Raw genomic sequence first — 7,382 nt, forward strand, 5'->3', positions numbered from 1 at the left:
CTTTATTGATTTAAAAATTTCTAAATTTGGGTATTTTTTTTTTTTATTTTGCCAACATATAATAAAAATCAAAATCAAAACAAAGAAATGAAATGGAAAACTAACAATAATATTTTAATCTGTGATATTCATTTTTAACCTTTTGTTTTTTATAATTATTTTTTTTTTATTAGTTTTTTCAGTATAAATAATAATTTTTTTCAAACTTAATGTGAAAAAAATGTGAATACATATAATTAAAATATTTACCAATATTAGCATGATTTTTAAATATAACGCGTACTATAATAATTATTCTATTTAAATTAATCAATATATAATTAAAAAAAAAAACAGTATTTAAATATACTACAATAAATTGAGTAAAAAATAACAATAATAATTATAAAAATTATAATGTAATACAATTATTATGCTATACATTTTAATAAAAATATAATATTTAATGAATGTAAGTAATAATAATGAATTAAAATTTTTCAAAACTGTGTTAGATATGTGTATGTACAATATTTTACTATTGATTAATGAAAGAAGAAATCACAATTTTTATGATAGAACTTAATTTTAAATTCTTTTTATCAAAGAAATTTTCTTGCGAATATATGAAAAACAAAAGTAAAATTAAATGAAAAAAAAAACACTCTTAACTCAAAAATCACAAAATAATATTTCAACGAAATTTTCACTAACAATTAATTAATGTTAGTATGATAACTGTAATTTAGAATAATATTACAGTTAATCAAAAACAATAAAATCTATTTGAAATAATATTGTTTTGCAGTCATCAAATCAATACAATAACTGTTATACAAACTTTTTTGTTTTGTATATAAATAATAACTATTAAAATATTATCATATCTAGACTAAAAGTTTAGAACGATTGCAGAAACAACTTTGAGCAGTAATAGCACTTTTAAATAGAAAACAACAAAATATTTGGTTTATTCTATTGTATTATTATTTTTTAACAGAAGTTTAACAGACATTTTCATAAAAGTTTCCCTTAACCTTATACATATCACTAAAATTTTTTTTATTGATATAATTTAGAAATTATTTAACAAGTGAAAAGATTAAATATTATATAATCAAAACAGCTCAAATTTTATTCAACTTAACACTTACTTGTGTCAAGATATGATATTTAATTTTCACACATATAGAAAACAAAAATTGTATTATATGATTTTTTTCTAATCCTAATGAATCTTAAACCAAGAGCCAAACATCACTTTAGAAAAACATCCATTCTTATAACGGTTAATATGGCAATATAAGTAATAATAATTTTTGCTTTTATTTTATTTTATTTAAAATTTAATTTCTCTAACAATTAAACAATTCTTTAATAAATTGAAATTAGTTGTATGGATGTAAAAGAACTACTTTATAGATTTATCATCATTGTAAGACTTGATGTGAACGATTAAAAATTAAATATAATTATTATGTTAACAATAAATTATAAAGAAACGAAAATGATATCAGCTTCAAGCTAAATAAGGGACATAGTAAAATAAAGTTCACATGAAAAAAGAAAATAAAAGAGCCCAATAAAATAATGTTGAAAATACAAAAAAATGAATTTGCCCTAGGATTTAAATGCAAATTTTATTGAGCTCTTATAATTTGAATGATCAGAAATTGATAGGCTTTAACATCTTAACCAAATCAATATTGATCATGATATTAAAATGTGTGTGTATTTTAAAAACAATAAAAATTTACATGATTTAAATGCAAAAAAATTAAAAATATTTAATGAAAACCAAAAAAAAAAAAAATAACAAATATTTATGCTCATTCACTTATTTCATATAATTCTTATATGAATTTTATGAAATGTGCATATTAAATATTATAATTAAATAAATAATATGTTAATATTGCATATTATTAAAAGTTGACTTCTGAAATATTGATTAAATACAATAAAATACGATAAAATTTACGATAATTTAGAAATATAAGCTAGTTAAGTGCTTTTGCCATTACAATATTAAGATTACACTCAAAACTAGCATATTTTCAACATTTTAGAAGTCAACAAGACTTGCAAATAAATTATGTTTGTTCAGTTTTAATTTTAATAACCGAAATAAAGTAGAATTAAAAACCTAGCTAAATTATTTCTTGAGAAAAACTGAATAAAAATACAAAAAAAAAAAAAACTGTTTTTAAATATTAATTAAATCTAAATAAAAAATAAAATGAAAAAATCCAAAAAGTGGCTTAATTTTCGAAGACTTGGTAAAAAAATAATTACCAATTTTATTTCGATATGAAAAAAATAAATAAATAAATTATTAAATATAATTAAAGCTAGAAAAACAAAACTTAAATGAAAAATACTGCCAAAAGCAACTAACATGTTTTCTTCTTTATTTATTTAGAAAAAAACAAAACAAAAAAAATTGTATTGTAGATCAAATTAATATTAAAAAAAAAGTAAATGTAATAACTAAAGTGGAAAACTAATTTCGTAAATGTTTTAAGAAAAAAAAAAAAGAATTGAAATAACATGCAATTTTAAAATCAAAATCGAAAAAAAAAACATTATTGAAAATTAAATTGTAAAAGTTGCTGTTATTATAAAACTTTACTGTTCTCAGTCGTTATGAAAAAAAAAAAAAATATTCAAGAATGTGAATCGAGAGTTAAAAAAATTGATTTTGTTGGAATTACACATACTCAACGGGCTTTCTGGATTGTCTCTAATTAAAATTTATTTTGTATTTCTAAATTACCAAATTCTTTTTGTGAGAAAAACAAAACTTTTCCTTGCAACCCTAAAATATTTTATTATTTCATGTACGTTCACTAAAAGATTTTCTTTATATATGGTTGAATAAACAAGCAGTATTAATAGAGAAAAAAATCACTATTTTAGTAATTTCTCAAATATACTCAAAACAATAGTAAATAAATATAATTATTTTATATTTTAGAATTAATTTCTATCTTCTTGCAATCACTTAATTTCAATTAGTCAAAAAATTTAAACTGAAAAACAAAAAATTTTATTTTTTTTTATATTTTATATTTTTTGAGAAAATATTTTTGGAAAAAATTTTATTAAATTAAAGTCGGAATTGCTCAAATATTTTTTTTTTATTTAATCGCTCCAAAATTACCTTAATTAATTAAATTAATAGTCATTAAAAAGGAGAATTAAAATTTAAAAATAACATAAAGTTATTTTAAATAGTTAGTAAATGTCAAAATTAATTTTATATCAAACATAAATCAGTGCGTTATCAAACAATGAATTTAACAGAATTAAAAAGATCGAACCTAATAAAATATAATAAAATTATCGATTTTAAATTATGAAAACCCTGATAAATAATCAGTCAAAATAATTTACAAATAACCAATTAAACGAGATGTATAGATGAAGATTAGTTTATTTTTTTTTTTTATAATTTATTAAAATTTTCATTAATAGAGGAGATTACCTCCAATAATATCCATTTAACATTGAGAATATTAGAACAAGAACCAGTTAGAACAATCACCAGTTCAGCTGGTGATTATTGATTCTATCCTTTATTTACGCAATAAAAGATAGGATCCTTTATTATAGTTTTATTAAAGGTCCTTGTATATTTGTTGTTAACTATTGGACCCTTATATACATATATGAAAATAATATTTTATTGAATTATGAAAAAAAATGATTTTCACTTTGATCTGGAACAATTTTAGACTGCGTTTAGACTGATATATAAGTATGTATAATATATTTTTTAATTATAGCAAATTAAACAGAAATGTTTATGGGTTATTGACTTAAAAATAATAATTGATATTATTAAAAGTATTCAAGATAGTAAAACTACTGAGTATTATATAGATGGTGCATAAAATTATTACGTACTGATAAAAATAATAAATATTTTTTTTTTAATTATTTTTTTTTTTTTATAAAATTGTACATAAAACAAAAAAATACTTTTGCTCAAGCCAAATTTTTTTTTGGCACTCTTTTGACATTTACATCCCCTAGTTTTTTTTTTCTTAATTCTGTTAGAGCTTAGAAAATTTTATTTTAAAAAACTTTTATCAATTTCTTAGCCACATATTGTAAATTCTTCCATTTCAATTTTATATAAAATAGAAAAACTTCTCCGAAAACCTGTCGAGTATGTCAGTTGAATTCGGTTGGGTTTTGGGTGTGTGCTTTAGTAGGTAAAATTGTGCAATTGTGATATAAGAAAAACTTAGAAAAAAATTCTTAAAATTTAAAAAAAAAATATATGTGTGTATATATATGTATAAATCTGTAATATGAGAACGGTGAGACCAAAATTAATGAAAAGTGTGATAGAAATTCAAAAACATAAAAAGAAAAAAAAATAATAATAATAGTAATTAAATACTTGTAAATGTAAAAAAAAAAAAATGAAATGATTACTAAAATTAAATGGAGAAAAAAAAAAATTAAAAATACGAAAAAAAAAATATTAAAATATATATTTAAAAGAAAATTAAAAAAAAAATAAAAAACATTTTTTTTTAGATCATAAGATGGATAAATGCAAATTTAATTTTATTGAAAGAAAAAAATAAGAAAATAAGAGAAAAATAAAAAAAAAATCAAATTTTTCCTTTTTAAAAACATAAAAAAAAAAAATATTTTGGCACTAAATATTAAAAAAAAAAAAAACAAAAAAAAATAATATGGAAAAGCTTAATATTTGTTCTAAAATATTTCCCATATATATATAAATATATATACATATGTGTGCACATATACATATATATATATATATATATATATATATATATATATAATTATATTATATTTTAATCTTTAGGCATTACTATTAAATTTAAGTTCAAATCGCTTTTTTATATATGTTAAAATATAAGTAAAGAAAATAAAGAAGTATTAAAAACTAAATTTTTTTTATATATAAATTTTTCCTTTTTGAACCCCACTCTATTTCCAAAAAACATCAAAAATACACTACATATTCATAAGTTGAGACTGCAAACCAAACCATAAATATTAAGTATGTAATGAGCCTTGCTATAACTTTGAATCATCAATGCAAATTTGAATCATCGAAATTTAAAGTACAGAAAAAAAAACTACATCCTTAATATGTAAAATAACTAAAACCAAAAGTTCTTGTTCGATAAAATGGAGACAAATCTATTTATAAATTAAATTATGAAAACTATTGGTAAGATAATCATAAAAAGCGATTTTATGAAAGTGTTAACATTAAAAATCTACTGATATTCTATATGTAATAGATGATATGACTATGGGGAATTTCGGAAATTCAGTTCTAATTTAGATTTTAATGTAAATGTGTTCGATAAATCAAAACTTATCAAAAGTATTCAAATGTAGAATTTTAAACCTTTACAAAAGAAGCACAATCGAAAATCGTAGTATTAAAATATTTTAGGTTTAAAAAAAATCACATAGAAAAACGTTGCATATTAAAAATCTGAGAAAAATTAAACTGATTGGTTCCTACAGAACTTTAATAATGCAAAAAAAAAAGATTTTTAAGATTTAAGTTAGAATTTTAAGCGCACATATGAATTATCGAAGGTCCCCTATATTTATACGGATAAGATCCTATATGCTGAATATTAAACATCCTATATAATATATTTAATTATTAATTTTCGTTTATCAAATCAGTTGACAATAATAAATAGGACTAATATTAATTAAATTTGAAAGTCTTATATACTTAAGACTATCATCAGATTCTTAGAAAATGTAAGAATTTAAAGTATTCGTTCGAATCTTGAAAAACTGCCCCTTATTTATCTTCGATACTCTATTTTTATTTGGCTTTATATAAATAATTTCTACGGCAGGCTAGTCACCTACCTAGTTAAAACTCTATGACGCAATGAAACTGGGGCATGACTATTTATGATGTCATGCACTAGTCCCATGCTCCTCCTAGGAGTGATAAATAATAAATTACAATAAAATAAAACACATTATAATTAATATTATAATTTAAATAATTTTTTATATATTTAAATATATTTTTAAACATTTATTACAAATAAAACAAAACAATGGACTTATATAAACTTTGGATTTGTATGATTTTTTTTTGTTTTTCAAAATTTTTAAATTTATTATTTTTTTTTTATTATATTCAGTGCTATACAATATTTATGATTTGTTAAGAATTTTAATTTACAGAAATGAAAATAAATAAAAAATAAAATTAAATTTGATAAATTATTAATTTATTGGAAAAAAATTGAAATAAAAATAGAAAATGTTCCAATATTAATTTCATTTTTTGAATATTTTGAATATAAATATGCATATATTATGAACGTTCCTCTAAAATTTAATTACTTATTCTTAATGCACTGAATTTTTTAGTAGGTTCAAGTTTGAAAAATTATGGCACTACTATCTTTTATTTATCAAATTTATATATAAATAGTAAAATATATAAATCTCATTAATTTTTCATTAATATTTTATGATTTTATGCAAATTTGTTATTAATACAATCAAATATAATAAAAATAAATGTTTTTCTTTAAGGATATTTAATAATTTTATAAGTTAATATGAGTTCTTTTGTTACAGTTATTATGCATTTATAATTTAAATTATTTTAATAAATTTTATTTTAGTATATAAAGTTAGAAATTAATTAAAACAATTGAAATTTTTATATAAAGGAAAAAATATTTTTAAATTATTATATTTGTTTACTTAAATTTTCTAGTTTTCATTGTTGCTATCATTTTTCATTTAAGTAGATTTTTCTGAGATTTTTCTCATAAGTTCAATTTTAAGCCTTTTTCTTAAGTGTTGTATAAGTGAAATTTTCTAACTCTTCAAAAGATATTTTGATAAAGCTTTCTTATAATAATCTGCTACCTTAAAATTATTATATATATTATCATTTACAAATATATTGTATATATAATTATATATTGAAAAATACATTAAAATAAACTTTAAATTAAAAAAATTAGTTTTTGTTAATTATATTTTTAATATAAAATGCGGGTATTCGTATGTACATATTTTGTGGCCATTTTTATTTAAATGAGTACGTCCATTACAATTAGAGATGGTCTTTGAATCCATTATCTAACATTACAAATAGTTTTTATAAAATATTTCAATAATATAAAACAAGTTGAATATAAGAAAATGAATTATAAAATATTTTAGTGGATGAATAGTACAATTTTAATTGTCAAAAAAGTTAAGAACTCAATATACAGGGAGATTCAGTAGCTATCCATATACCATCCAGGAACTATTCAGAACAAGGTATCAAATTTTAAAGGTTAAAAACAAAAGTAAAGTTTCAAAAAATTTCGCACGAAATAATCAGTTAAGCGAAAAATTAAAAAATT

Source organism: Condylostylus longicornis, unplaced genomic scaffold (assembly GCF_029603195.1).
Source record: "Condylostylus longicornis isolate FDR11 unplaced genomic scaffold, ASM2960319v2 ptg000048l, whole genome shotgun sequence".
Taxonomy (NCBI): domain Eukaryota; kingdom Metazoa; phylum Arthropoda; class Insecta; order Diptera; family Dolichopodidae; genus Condylostylus; species Condylostylus longicornis.